The 15,455-nt window shown below is 36.7% G+C and overlaps 1 long non-coding RNA gene across 2 annotated transcripts in view; it reads left to right on the top strand.

Moving 5' to 3' along the window:
- Positions 1–267: 267 nt before the first annotated feature.
- The window catches only part of LOC141378416 (uncharacterized), a 60,609-nt gene continuing 45,421 nt past the window's right edge, over positions 268–15,455 (top strand). Inside the window, exons 1-4 of one of the 2 annotated variants that reach the window (XR_015513806.1) lie at positions 268–514; positions 4,914–5,061; positions 9,188–9,261; positions 9,371–9,490. This is a non-coding gene — a long non-coding RNA (uncharacterized LOC141378416). The remainder of the gene's footprint in view (positions 515–4,913; positions 5,062–9,187; positions 9,262–9,370; positions 9,491–15,455) is intronic. The other variant, XR_015513807.1, reaches the window with a different exon arrangement.

Here is a 15,455-nt window from a genome sequence, read left to right as displayed (position 1 = left end):
GCCGCGAGAGATAGAAACGCTTCAGAGCTGAACCGAGCTGCGGTTTCTGCCACACCGGGCCGCTTCCGCAACGGTAAACAGCCAAAGTTAACAGCACTATTAATTAGGTTAATATGAATATGATCACTGCCAGGGAAATTCAATTCTCTCTGCCCTAATCACAACTGGATAGCTTGTAAAAATTATTTTGTTAGGCCCCGGTGCAAACAGCGCGGCCTTTTCCAAACATTTGACAACTATTTGTTTTGCATGGCGATTAGCGTTTGCTTGCAGCGAGCGAGCGTGCGCGGGGAAAGCACAGCAGCGGGACCGCGCAGGCTCCCGCGGGAACAGCGAGCGTGAACGCGGACCGCTGCTGTTGTTTATGGAGGCCTGTGTGTATTTGAGCAGGTGGCGAGGATTAGCGCTGCTGTCAACACTGAACGCTGGATAAAGCCTCTGCTCACCCTTTCCTCAGTCTGCTCATTAGAGCTCATCATTTTACCATTTCCCTCACACACTCGTGTCTGAAGAGGTAAGGTTTGTTTGGGGGACGGAAAACGCTCACAGACGAATCCTCATGTGGAATGGTGATCTTTTCTCCGCTTGTGGATCTGTTTCCAAAAGTTGTGCAAACTAGTCTTACTTTCTCCCTTTATCTTTTCGAACAATACACTTAAATGAACTTTCTACAGTTCGCTTTTAGCATTAAAGGTTAAACTGTTTTTAAAATTAGATTTGCTATTTTAATCCCCTGACAGCCAAACATGGTTTTGGCATTTAGATGTTTACGTCACAGTTTTAAACTTTAATAAAAACCATAGTGCAAAGGCAAGTTACAGCCTAGGTTATATTTCTTAAATTTGTAGGCTATACTTGCATTCAAGCCTATTATTATAGTGTGTCAAACAATGAATTTGACATTTAGTAGCCTAATTGATATTTTCATTCATTCATTTATTTTTTTCAGCTTAGTTCCTTTATTAATCAGGGTTCGCCACCGCGGAATGAACCGCCAACTTATCCATCATATATTTTATGCAGCGGATGCCCTTCCAGCAACAACCCATCACTGGGCAACATACACACTCATTCACACACATATGGACAATTTAGCTTACCCAATTCACCTACACCAAATAGTTTTTGGACTTGTGGGGGAAACGGGGGCACCCGGAGGAAACCCACACGAACACAGGGAGAACGTGCAAACTCCACACAAATACCAACTGTCGGGGCTCGAATCAGCGACCTTCCTGCTGTGAGGCGATTGTGCTACCCACTGCGCTTAATAATAAGAAGAACATAATAATTTTAAAAAATTGACTAATAGAGGTTTTTACAGTCAGTCTCTGACAATCAGCATACAAGATGAATAAGCTCTAAAACATTTCTAAACGAATGGATAATTAATACAGAGGACAAAAAAAAAAAAAAAGTGGTAACGTCTGGGTCTCAGGTGACTAAAATGTGAATTTACCAGCTTTACTTTTCCTCACATTCCCTATTTAACCATATAAAGCCTGACATAGTAAATTCAACGTATTTGAGCAATAAAAGACAAGAAAAACGACCTATATAAAAATGTAACTATAATACCAAACATATAATGCAGTGCAAAACAATAACATTTAGGAGGACAAATACAAAACCCATAGTTTGATATTTTGAAAATGCTTTTTAACTTTATAAATTAATATATAATAAATAATTATATAGTAAATAAATATATTTTATCTTTGTTTTATTAGTCATTTACAGGGTCAGATAGATCTGCTGACATTTTTTGCTATTTCTGTTCACAATTTTGTAAAAAAAAGAATAATGTTGATCTATGCGCAGTGATTTTTGGATAACAGTAACAAATATCTTAAAACATTCAGTAAAAAATATTAACTTATTCATTTTTATCAAAGCAAGTATATCATATCTACTAAAAGACAGGAAATATTTTAGTTTACAAGCTGAATTGTAAATAAATCATATAAATATTAGTTAATAACACACACACACACACACACACATATATATATATATATATATATATATATATATATATATATATATATATATATATATATATATATATATATATTCTGTTGATTTCTTTTTTTAATATATATTTTTATTTTTCAAAAGTTAACAACACGGAACATAAAAACTAAGCAACAAACAAATTAAAGTAAAACATACAAAGTATATAAAATAAATAAATTACATGAAATAATTTAATAAATAAAAAGGGAGAAGATACAGTATAAACTAATAGAGAAAAACTATTTTGTTAAATCAAATCATGTGGTACTGTTTTAATATAATTCAAAAATGTATTTCAAATCTTTTTAAATAATTCATAATTTTCGGATCTTCTCCAATGGTATACAGTTGCAAACTTCTGAGATCCACAGTCCAATTGTTACTTCTAGATCTTTTTTCCATTTTAAAGCAATACATTTTTTTAGCGATTGTCAACATTTCTGTAAGAATTTTTATAATTGCCCAATAAACATATCTCTGGATTCAATGGAAAATCACTTCCATGAATCTGTGATATGATGTTGCATACTTAACACTTTCACTTAAGGGCACAGCCATGCAGAATGCAAAAATGTACCTTCTTCGGGACCACAGCTGAAGCAGAGAAGAGAAATACTGTTTTTAAATCCGTGTAATCTGGATGGATTGTAATAAAGCTGGTGTAAGAAATTAAAATTAACTTTACGGGTCATTTTGTAGTTTTGTCTGTTGATTTATTTGTGCGTGGGCCTAGTCATATGGTATCATAAAGTGAGAATATATTGGTTTGTTCTTGATTGAATCTGAAACAGTATTTAGTTGTTGTTTCTCGTCTTTATGAAGTAAACAAGGATTTGATGGTTAACTGATTTACCCAAGTACCCTATTAAGCTACTAAGTATTGTCATGGCATTATGGAATGGTTTGGAAACATGACAGTATAGCTGGTTTACCTGGATGAAAATTGTTGTTCTGGAGGATCATCTTAATCTTCAGGGCTTATATGAGATTATGAATCAGGTGTATAAGATCTTGTAAGATCAAAATCCACCCCTCTTTCCCTCGCTCTCTATCTCTCTCCCTCAATTCAATTAATTTCTATTTAATAAATGCTTTATTTATATATATATATATATACACATATATATGTGTGTGTGTGTATGTGTATGTGTGTGTGTATATAATAAATAAATAAATATATATATATATATATATATATATATATGTGTGTGTGTGTGTGTGTGTGTGTGTGTGTGTGTGTGTGTGTGTATATATATATATATATATATATATATATATATATATATATATATATATATATATATATGTATATGTATATATGTATTTACAAAAAATAGTAAACACAGTAAATAGTAGTATAGTAGTTTAAATAGTATAATAACAATTATACTTAAATAAAAAAATAATAAATAAAAAAAACTACATTTAAAAATGAACAATGATGGATAAAACAATACTAATATAAATAATAATAATAATCAGCATATTTACATGAACTCATTAAAAAATGTAGATCTAAAATAATTTTTAATAAAATATTTTTTATTTATTTGATAAACTTTTATTTATCTTTATTGGTCCTCTTGTTTGAGCTCTCTCTGTCTCTCAAATCAATCAAATCAATCTCAGTATCTGAAAGAATATATTTAACTACATTATTTAAAATCTTTACAATCCTTTATAGTTTTAACTTTAATCAATGGCATAGTATATCAGATTACATGAGTAAAATCATATACCTATATATCGCTCTATATTTCTCATTATTTAGATCATATTTATAAGTGAGTAAATTAACAGACTTTTTATTGTGGTGGGCCAAACATATAACACAGCTCTAAACAACAACAATTCAGAGTACAAATACAAACCATGTTGTATTATATTTCATATTTGCATTTTTTAAATAAAAATTATGTATCCATTCAAGTAAAAATACACTGATTCAATTTCCTTGAAATATTAAAATCAATATAAAAAGTTTTTCTTAAATGAAACAAACAAATCCTGAGCATTTTCACTGCAAAAATGCAGATATGCAAAAAATATGACCTAATGATGGACTAAATAATAGCAAAATGACCTAAAGATGCACCAAAGAAAGCAAATATGGCCTAAAGATGGACTTAAAGGCCTTTTAAATTACGAAATATGAATTATATGTCAGAAAGTACACCACAGATTGCCTACATCAGGTTTTTGAGGATACATCACACAAACTTTTCTGTAGCTCGTGGATACACGCGCCTACCCACACATCCAATTAGTTATTAAATGGCAAATCCAGTATTGTTCGCAGTGTTATTAGAGCTCCCACATGCGTTCCTTTGGTCCACGCTGCCTCCAGTGCCCTCCAGTGTTACGGCAGCCCACAAATCCCAGCTTGAGCGCATCACTCTCTCAAATCGCCCTCTCTCTGCCTCCTGGAGCAGTGACAATACAGCATTACAGCACTCAATCCATGTCAACAGCAGCTTTGCTTAATGCCAGCTCAAAGCTTTTAAGCTAAATCTTCACCTAATGATGCTGAACGATTAGCCCTTTGCTCTTATGCCTGTCGATAGACTCGTATCAATTAGTGTTTGTTTGTTTGTTTGGTGTTTCGAGGTGAAGCTCATGCGCATTACAGTATTCGAGTTTCAGACATACTGTACTGTTCTATTACAGGAAATATTTTTATTTTTAAAATTATATACTGTTGCTTTGAAATAGGATAAAAGATTAGGACGTGAAATTCTTGGCATTAAGAAATGGAAAATTAAATATTAGTCTAAATTAAGTGAATCTTTGGAGCTTGGATTGCATTGGGTTTCTTTTTTTTTTTTTTTTTTGTCTGCAGGCCTTGTTTTTGTGTTCATGTGTGTGTAAATGTGTGTGTGTGTATTTGTGTAATACAGTGGCAGTCCTGTCTCCTGCTGTGAAGCAGATGTTGCCCTCTGTTTTTACCCACCTCTACACCTTTTATGGCATGCCAAGCCCCCAGAAGCAATAGTGCCATGCTAAGTGAGGGGCTCAATGGATATATAAAAATGCAGCAGAAAACAGGTATGAACTGTGGATAATGTTGGTGTGTAATTTGGATCTATTTCTGATAAAGCTTTAATTTGGCTGATCTTTTTTGGGAGTTTTTGTTTTCATGTTTTAAATAGAATTTTGGCGTGAAAACACTGTAATGGTGACTTTTGTCCGTATGAAATTTTATGCAAGTGCAAATAAAGTGCAAAACTGAAATATCACATAGTCGTAAGTATTCAGACCCTTTGCTCAGTTTTTAGAAGCATCCTTTTGATCTGATACAGCCATGAGTCTTTTTTGGGAAAGATGCAAGTTATTCACACCTGGTTTTGGGGATCCTCTGCTATACCTCTTTGCAGATCCCCTCCGGTTCTGTCAGGTTGGATAATAAAGGTTGGTGGAAAGCTATTTTTTAGGTCTCATCAGAGATGCTCAATTGTGTTCAAGTTAGGGGTCTGGCTGGGCCATTCATGAACAGTCATGGAGTTGTTGTGAAGCCACTCCTTTGTTATTTTAGCTGTAAGCTTAGGGACATTGTCTTGTTGGAAGGTAAACCTTCGGCCCAGTCTGAGGTCCTGAGCACTCTGGAGAAAGTTTTCGTTCAGGATATCCCTGTACTTGGCCGCATTCATCTTTCCCTCAAATGCAACCAGTTGCCCTTTCCAGCAGCTGAAAAACACCCCCATAGCATGCCCACTGCCACCACCATGCTTCACTGTCGGGACTGTATTGGACAGGTGATGAGCAGCCTCTGCTTTTTCCACATACTGTATACCATTTAGAATTGAGGCCAAAAAGTTCTGTCTTGGTCTCATCAGACCAGAAAATCTTATTTCTCTACATCTTGGAGTCTTTAAGGTGTTTTATAGCAAACTCCTCTGAGGAGAGGCTTCTGTTGGGCCATTCTGCCATAAATCCCCGACTGGTGAAAAGCTGCAGTATTGGTTGACTTTATACAACTCTCTCTCATCTCCCGACTGCATCTCTGAAGCTCAGCCACAGTGATCTTTGGGTTCTTCTTTACCTCTCTCACCAAGGCTCTTTCCCCCGATAGCTCAGTTTGGCCGGACGGCCAGCTCTAGGAATGGTTCTGCTCGTCCCAAATGTCTTCCATTTAAGGATTATAGAGGCCACTGCGTTCTTTTGCTGCGTTCACACCAGACGCGGCTGAAGCATCTTTTGTGAGTGATTTACATGTTAAGTCAATGCAAGGACGCGAATAGACATCCTGCAGAGCGATACCTGCGAATGAAGCAGTGCAAGTTAATTGTTTTGCGCGCAAATCGCTCGAGTTGAAAAATCTGAACTTCAACGGACATTCGAGCCACTTTAATCAATCAGGAGCTTTCTCTTGGAGGGGCATAATTATGCCATAGCTCCTGTTGCTGGTGTCCCGAGGGGAAATCTTCTTGCCGACACCGGACAATAGTTCCTCAAACTGGGCTTGGCTCAGTCCGAATCACAGCTGTTTTTCAGCCTTCATAAAGCACAAAAAGCAGAGCTACAATCTCAACAAAATCCATGTTAGCCATTTAGCATTGAATCTAGAGTCACCAAAAGCCCTGCCCATGACGCGAATCCACATCTATTCTGAAGTGAATTTGACGCATGAATGAAGTGAGTAAACTCAAAATATTCACGTGTGAATATCGCTATTTATTTGCAGGTTCCACCTCTGGTGTGAACACAGCATTAGCAACCTAAAGTGCAGCAGAAATTTTTGTAACCATGGCCTAATCTGTGCCTTGCCACAATTCTATCTCTGAGCTCCTCTGGCAGTTCCTTTGACCTCATAATTTTTATTTGAGAAAGACAGTGAAGATGGGCTCATTAGAGAACAATACATGTTTCACATTGTCCACAGACCAAGATTTTCAAAGCAGGCCCCATTGAAACCAAAGTTTGTCATTGGGATGAGTAACCGGATGTTTGGCTGCAGCCCGGCAATGTACACTGCACAAACAAATAAAGGGAGCACTTAAACAACACAATGTCCACACAACTCCGAGTCAGTTACACTTCAGTGAAATCAAACTGCCTATTTAGAACTCAACACTGATTGACAGTCAGTTTCACATGTTGTTGTGCAAATGGAATAGACAACAGGTGGAAATTAAAGACAATCAGCAGGACAACCCTAATGGATGGTTCATGCAGTTGGTGACCACGGACCATTTTTCAGTTGCTATGCTTTTTGGCTGGTGTTTTGGTCACTTTTGAATGCTGGTGGTGCTTTCACTCTAGTGGTAGCATGAGACAAATGGCACAATGCGAGCTGTGGCAAGAAGGTTTGCTGTGTCTGTTAGCGTAGCATCCAGAGCATGAAGGTGTTACCAGGAGACAGGTCAGTACACCAGGAGACGTGGAGGAGGCCGTTGGAGTGCAACAACCCAGCAGCAGGACTGCTACCTCTACCTTTGTGCAAGGAGGAACCGGAGAAGCACTGCCAGAGCCCTGCAACATGACCTCCAAGTGGCCACAAATGTGCATGTATCTGCTCAAACGGCTGGGTATAAGGGTCCGACTCTCACAGGTGGGGCTTGTGCTTACAGCCCAACACCCTGCAGGACATTTGGCATTTGCCAGGGAACACCAAGATTGGTATTCGCTACTGGCACCATGTGCTCTTCACAGATGAAGATTCAGGTTCACGTTGACCACATGTGACAGATGTAGCAGAGTCTGGAGACGCCATGGAGAATGTTCTGCAGCATCATCCTCCAGCATGACTTTTAGCAGTGGGTCAGTAATGGTGTGAGGGGTGGCATTTTTTTGGAGGACCCTCCATGTGCTCGCCAGAGGTAGCCTGACTGCCATTAGCTACCGAGATGAGATCCTCAGACACCTTGTAAGACCATATACCTGCGCTATTGGCTCTGGGTTCTTCCTAATTCTAGGCAATGCTAGACCTCATGTGGCTGGAGTGTGTAAGCAGTTCCAGTAAGATGAAGGCGTTGATGCTATGGACTGGTCCACCTGTTCCCCAGTCCTGAATCCAATTGAGCACATCTGGGATGTCATGTCTTGCTCCATCCACCAACGGCAAGTTGCACCACAGACTGTCTAGGAGTTTGCGGATGCTTTAGTCCAGGTCTGGGATGAGATTACTCAGGAGACCACCCGCCACCCCATCAGGAGCATGCCCAGGCATTGTAGGGAGGTCATCTTTACTACCGATCCCAATTTTGACTCATTTAAAGGACATTAAATTAAATTTTGATCATCCTATAGTGTGTTATTCCACTTCAATTTTGAGTGTGACTCCAAATCCAGACCTCCATGGGATAATGCATTTGATTTCCAATTGATATTTTTTGTGTGATTTTGTTGTTAGCACATTCGACTATGTAAAGAACAAAGTATTTAATAAGAATATTTAATTCATTCAGATCTAGGATGTGCTATTTTAGTGTTCTCTTTATTTTTTGAGCAGTGTATATTGACCCTGTAAAACTCCAGATGAACAGTTTTGGTGGAAACAGGAGATTGGAGGTGCACATTTAATTCTGATGTGAGTTGGGCAGCTGTGACTTTGTTTTTTGGTTACAATCCGGGTTAGCACCTGGACATCCCTTTCAGTCAGCTTCCGCTTTCATCAACAAGTTAATTCTATTGAATGTGGTTCATTCTTCTTTGTGGTATGCTGACGTCACTCTGGATACTGTAGCTCTTGATACACCACAGATCCACACTTGCTGTCTGTCACCGATGTGCTAGCGAGACTCTGATATGTCACCAATAGTATTGTGTACATTGCAATATTTTAAACAATAACTATGTCACTACTCTGCTAATTAAACCTTCACTCTCTGTTCCTACTAGTGGAACGTGCAATCAGTGAGGATTGGCCACCAGGCAGGTCAAATTTAGCCACGAAACCTCCAACACTAAATTGCCCTGTGTTTCAGTTCCATTGTCCAACCCCTGTATGTCTGTATGCATGTATGTATATGTGTGTATGTATTTTGTGTACTTACATGTGTGTGTATGTATGTATGTAAAGATTACTTTTATATTTATAACAACATTATTTCCTTTAATCCACAACTTTCTGTTGCATATGAATGAACTCGTGTCTCCTATATTTGAGGAGAATCCTGGATGTACATAAAAAAGTTTGTTCTCATACAGAATGTCTCTTAATTGACTTTCACAGGTTCTCAATGTGTGATGGCCATGATTATGCAACATTCCGAAATTGTCATAAAAGTACTTGGGAACTTTATGCAGGTAATAAGTTATAATGTTCACCGTGAATTGTTTTGTTCATAAAAACTCAATGTGTTGCCAGGAGCCATATTAATTTTGTATTGCCTGTGTGTTGTTTTAACTCTCAAAGTGCTGATGCCTGTTGACTTGCATTTAATGAATCATGAAGAACCAGTTTCAGCTGAAAATGATCTGTAATGTTCTGCTAAAGAAAAAAAGTCACCTACAGTACATCAAAGAAGGCCTAAGGGTGAGTAAATTCGTTTTTTTTTTCATTTTGGGATTAACTACCTTTAAGAAATACAATGCAATTTTAAATATATCCTTCAAACAACTTCAAACAAAGCTTTATATAATTGTGAATGATAAAAAAATTTGTCCCCTCATACAGTTGAAGTCAGAATTATTAGCTCCCCTGTTTATTTTTCCCCAATTTCTGTTTAACGGAGAGAAGATTTTTCAACACATTTCTAATCATAATAGTTTTAAGAACTCATTTCTAATAGCTAACTTATTTCATCTTCATCATGATGACAGTAAATAATATTTGACTAGATATTTTTCAAGACACTTCTATACAGCTTAAAGTGACATTTAAAGGCTTAACTAGGTTTATTTGGTTAACTAAACCGGTTAGGGTAGTTAGGCAAGTTATTGTATAACAATGGTTTGTTCTGAAGACAATCAGGAAAAATATAACTTAAAAGGGCTAATAATTTTGACTTTAAAATAATTTTTTTTTTAATTTAAATTTAGCTGAAATAAAACAAATGAGACTTTTTCCAGAAAAAAAAAAATATTATCAAACACACTGTGAACATTTCCTTGATATAGCAATCATCATTTGTGAAATATTTAAAAAAGAAAAAAAATTAAAGGGGGTTTATTAATTCTGACTTCAACTGTATATTGAATAAAATAAATGCATCCGTTACTATTTTAACATTTGACAAATTATTAATATGATTCAATATCAAAGTAAATATATTCTGTGCACACAAAATCACGTTTCTACACTTTGACCCATGTATATGTTATGCATTAGAATATTTATTTCTGAGTGAAATCACTTCCATCGTTCAATATTGATGTATGATCACTGCCTGAAGTGACTTTAAAATGTTCAAACCACATGCAAAAAAGACCCCAAAACAAACCCACCGCACTTTTCATTTCCTGTCTTTGATCTCAAAATAAAACAATGTGTGGCATATTTTAAGGTTCTTGCCGCTGAGCAGGAAGCAGAGCCAAACCCCGTCTTTAAAACGAACGCTGCTTTGAAACGTGCAGTAAAGCAGACGGAAAGGCAGAGGGCAGTAGTGCACTAAAACAGCCCCCCAACAAGCCCTCTCTCCCACACTCCCTCTTTCACAATGGAAGTGCGCCCGGGGGGGGGAAGTGTTGCTTTTTTAGGTCTATAAGCCCGTATCCCTTAATCCCTCGCCATGATTGACAATCATGATTTAGGGTATATGGTGTCCCATTCTAATCCAGCAGCACTGCTTTCATTTGCATACTTGCCGTGCGTGGCCTCATTTTCAGGGGAGGCAAACTGCCTGCTGCCTTTGTAAGAGATGCAGAGAGAGAGGAGAGGAAAAGAGAGGGAGAGCGAGAGAACAAAAAGGGAAATAGGAGATAGAAAAAGAGAGCTGAGAGGAGAGAGAATTTGGAAAAAGAGAGTTGGCTGCCATTGAGGAGAGAGAGCGAAAGAGCGACGGAGAGAATGATGAAAATTAGATTAGAGAGAGAGAGAGAGATTAGAAATTGGGAATGTTTGTGTATGTCTGCCAGAAGTGAGGATAACTGTATACTGTATGTGTGTGTGTGTGTGTGTGTGTGTGTGTGTGTGTGTGTGTGTGTGTGTGTGTGTGTGTGTGTGTGTGTGTGTGTGTGTGCTCACCAAAGTCAGTCCTTGCCATCCAGCCACTTCAGTATCTCTCAATTGCCCTCCAGCTCTAAAGATGCATCCCAAGGCACATCACACAGACGAGAGCGAGACAAGGAGAAAGGCTAAATTAGCATTAACTTAATTAATGAGGCATTTGCGATAACAACCAACATCCTATGACACCTGCGAATAAAACAGACTAAAGAATTATGATTTATAACAAAACTTTGAAGATGATTTCTAGGTTACTGTATGGCATTGACAAGCAAGAAGCGTGAAAAGAAACAACAACAACATTTCAATATTATGGAATCTTAGCAGCAGGGTTGATGTTATGCTGTTTGACCTTTATTTCCACTGTATATATTTGCAACCGCCTTCTCCGGATCTAAACTAAACTAAATTCGTATGCCCGACTCCTGTTTTCATGCTGTGAAAACTTTTGTAATTTTGTATGATGTGCGGAGAGAAGGTCAAACATTTACAGTCCAAACATTTAAACAGAAGGTCAAACATTTACAGTCCAAACATTCAAACAAAAGGTCAATCATTTAAACAGAGCGGTGTGTTGTGACAGATTTATCCATTGCAGTTCGAAGCAGCTAGAGTAATAAAATGTTGATTTATAGTGTTAAACCGTGAAATCAAGCAGGTAAAGTCTCTTTTTGTCAAGAACATGTCGGAAAACATGGTGAAGTGATATATGAATTGTGAAATAATAGCTGATGATGATAATAAGGACAATAGTAAATGCTGTTGTTATTATAGTTGATCTTAATTACAAAAATGTATATATTTCTTGTTTTGTGTTTGGTCAAAACAATTTAATTAAAGCCTGATATAATATTTTAATAGCCAGTTCAAATACCTATAATTAAATTATAAAAGAAGCACAATAATTAATTGTGAACTTTAATTATTTAACGTTGTTAGTATGACCTCTGGCTGATTTGGTCAAAAATAAAATAAATAAAATCTAAACAATGTAGTTTTGCTTTATTGTATACAATTTTTAAATAATTATAGTTGTGTGGTAACTATATATTATGAAGTAGATCACTGTAAAAAAATTATTCAAAGATGATCCCTTGGATTTACAATTTTTTTTTAAGTGAAGTGGCTGTAAACAGTTTATTTAGGCTGAGTTCAAACAAACAAATTGAGTTGAACATTACTAAATTTAATTAGTTTGTTTAAATTTAACCCATAAAAACATTTTTTCAGGCATCATTGTTTTCAGTATATGGTTATATTAATAAACAATATGTATTAGTTTGTGTATAGTGTTGTATTTATTTATTCGGGATGGTCTTTGGTCAAAGAATAAGGGAATTAAAAGCTATAATAGCTCATATGTATTAATATTTAATGATAGTAACTTGTATAGATGGCAATTATTGTATTATAGAATTTGGATTTATTTATGTAGGACTAGGCATGGGCTGATATAAGATTCTGACGGTATGATAACCTTGGATAAAAATATCACGGTTTCACAGTATAATGATAATTGTTCTAACATATTTTTAAATATATCAAGAAAAATAAAACTTTTTTTTTCTCCTATGAAAACAATATATTTTATTTTGTGAAAGATTTGTAGTATTTTGGAACAGTAAACATGTCAGGCTGAATGATTAAAATAATTAAAGACTTCATTAGTTTTAAGAACACTGATTTCTTTACAATTTACAGTAGCATCTTTGGATATTTTTTCTGCTGAAGGTAATGTTTTAAAAAAAAAAAGTTTTTAAAACCTTGACTTTTCCAAACCGTGGTATACCTTGAAAACTGTTATCGGTTATGTTTCATGCCAATGTGGGGGCGATGTTTTGTAAAAGAAGAGCAAAATAACAGTTAAATATAATGACACTGACATATTGAATTGATGTGTGCCCTGATTAAGGAAAGCACCGAATTGTAATATGCTGTATTTGTATATAGAAACGTCACCGTGTGAGTGTTGTAAGTGTGAGTGAAAGAGCAAGACAGAAGGTGAATATGATAAATCTGACCTGATTAATATCTGTCGTAGAGTAAGCCAGGACTGATCCAGTGTTTACTAGACTAAGTGGTTTCCTGTCAACATGCACCGTCCACATATTCACGCGCATTAATACTTTCCCCAATTTGCTATTTACTAAAACTGAGCGCCTGTGTGCATTTGCATTGTGTGCGCGCATTATGTAGCGTATCTCTGAAGGAGACATGGGGGGGAAAAAAACCTTCACTTATTCCCCCATTTTGAGAAATTAAACTCTTGTACTTGATCCAGCTAACAGGATTTTCTTAAATTACTTTATAAAAGACCATCTTTTAACTTCGCTCTCTCACATGCAATCCATTCATTAGTAGGTCTGCCTGAAGGGCCTCCCCACATCAATTGCTTGGGTTAAAGTTACAAACTTAGGCAGCTCTGTGATGCGGAGCGCGCGTGGTGGTGGATCGCGAAGGCGGGGGCTGGAATTATTAATTTCTCAAGTATTAGGAAAAAAAAATAACGAGATTGAATTAAGTGTATTGGCCCTCTGTTATCCTGGGCTGTAGCCTCAGGGTCCGACTGTGGTGGAGGACATTATGCAAATGCTTCCTCTCTATATCTCCTCTCTCCCGCTCTTCCTCTTTTTTTCCCTTTTCTATAGTTTTTTTTTTTCTGTACTCTGAATTAAAGCCATAGGAACTACACAGGACACTGCACTGTAAACACTGTAAAAAATGCAGGGTTCCACATAATTTATTCATGTTGGCCATTAAGTTAACATTAAATATAAGTGGATTTGAACAATTTAGTTTCCCCAATAAGTTGCCAAAATTGTGTTGTTTCAGCTCATTTTAAATAAGTAGTTTGAACAAGCAGCACAAATATTTATTTCAATGCACTCAAACTATGACTATTGCTGCTTGTTCAAACTATTTATTTTATATGAGCTGAAAAAACACCATTTTTAAGAACAACTTAATTGTTTTTTGTTTAATCCACTTAAATTTGTAAAAACAACTAAATTAACTTAATTTGTGTTAGGAAGGTGTGAAGGAATTGTGTGACACCCAACATGCTGTACAGCAGGGGTGCCCAAAACGTCTATTGCAGGGGTAGCTTGGGTAGATAAGCATGGTATTAAAAAAATAGACATCAGCCTATCATCCATCCTCAGTGAAATTTGTCCCTTGATTGACATACAGTGCAGCCAATCTGATATCTGACCATTTCAGATGCATGGGTAACCACGTATGCACGTAAAACCGCGGCAACTTCAATAAATGCTGCAAAACTGTATTGGCTATATTGGTCCAAATATCGTTACACCATCAAGGTAGTGTGCTTGAGGCTGGCTATCAGCAGCGACTGTCCGGACTGTGCTTCCCTGACTGATTCCATTCAGTGCAAGTCATCAGATTAAAGTAATGACAAAAATATGTACAGAGCTGTACACTGCAAAACCCGAAAAGTTAAAGTAACTCCAACCATTTGAGAAAACCGATTGCAACAAACCATTTAAGTTCAAAAACGAATGCAAATGAGTACTGGGAACTTAATCCATTTGAGTAAATGAAGCACATTTGAGCACAGTGAAACCAGTAGTGTAGTCTAGGCTATACGCACGTATACTCCGTATGCCTACTTTTTTCCTTGAGTTGTTTTGTATCACAACTTCTGAGGATCAATTATTACCTATACCCTCGGTATACTCACTTGTTTTGCTGATTTCAATTCCCTAACTAGTGTGTATTCGCATCCCCTTTAATTGTATTCCAAATGTTACTGATCCCCTTGGCCGTCCGCTGTTCACTTTCACTTTTTTCTGCGACTCCCCAACCTCCTTCACTTTCGTCCACGACAAATCCCTTCACTCTTCACTTTCATCCGCGACACCCCTCCGCCATCCAACGCCCCGCCATCTTACCCCTCGCTCTCCATTTTCATGTGTGGCACATCTACATCCTTGGATATCATGCCGGATCCGTTACTCTGATCTGTTCTGGGACCTTGCAATTCACAAACTATGCACTGAATGTTTTCATTTGACTGCAATTCAGAGTGACATCAGAGTGAAACATCATGTGTTGTATTATATTAAAAATTATTTCCTTTTATGACTTAGGCCCATTATGATAGTGAAATATGCAAATTTGCCTGTATGTTTTTTATGTTTATATTTATGCCATTTTGAATTTAAAAAAGTGACAGTTTTATTTAATACATGAGAAAAATACTTGAGAATAGGCTAGTATTTATTGTTTCTTTGCCTACTTAAAAAATTTGGGTTGGGTAGTAATAGTACACCACTTATTTTTTAGGACTACACCACTGAGTGAAACCCAATAA

The sequence above is a fragment of the Danio rerio genome, chromosome 17 (genome assembly GCF_052040795.2).
Source record: "Danio rerio strain M-AB ecotype USA chromosome 17, GRCz13ab, whole genome shotgun sequence".
Taxonomy (NCBI): domain Eukaryota; kingdom Metazoa; phylum Chordata; class Actinopteri; order Cypriniformes; family Danionidae; genus Danio; species Danio rerio.
This window is presented reverse-complemented; position numbering and strand designations above follow the sequence as displayed.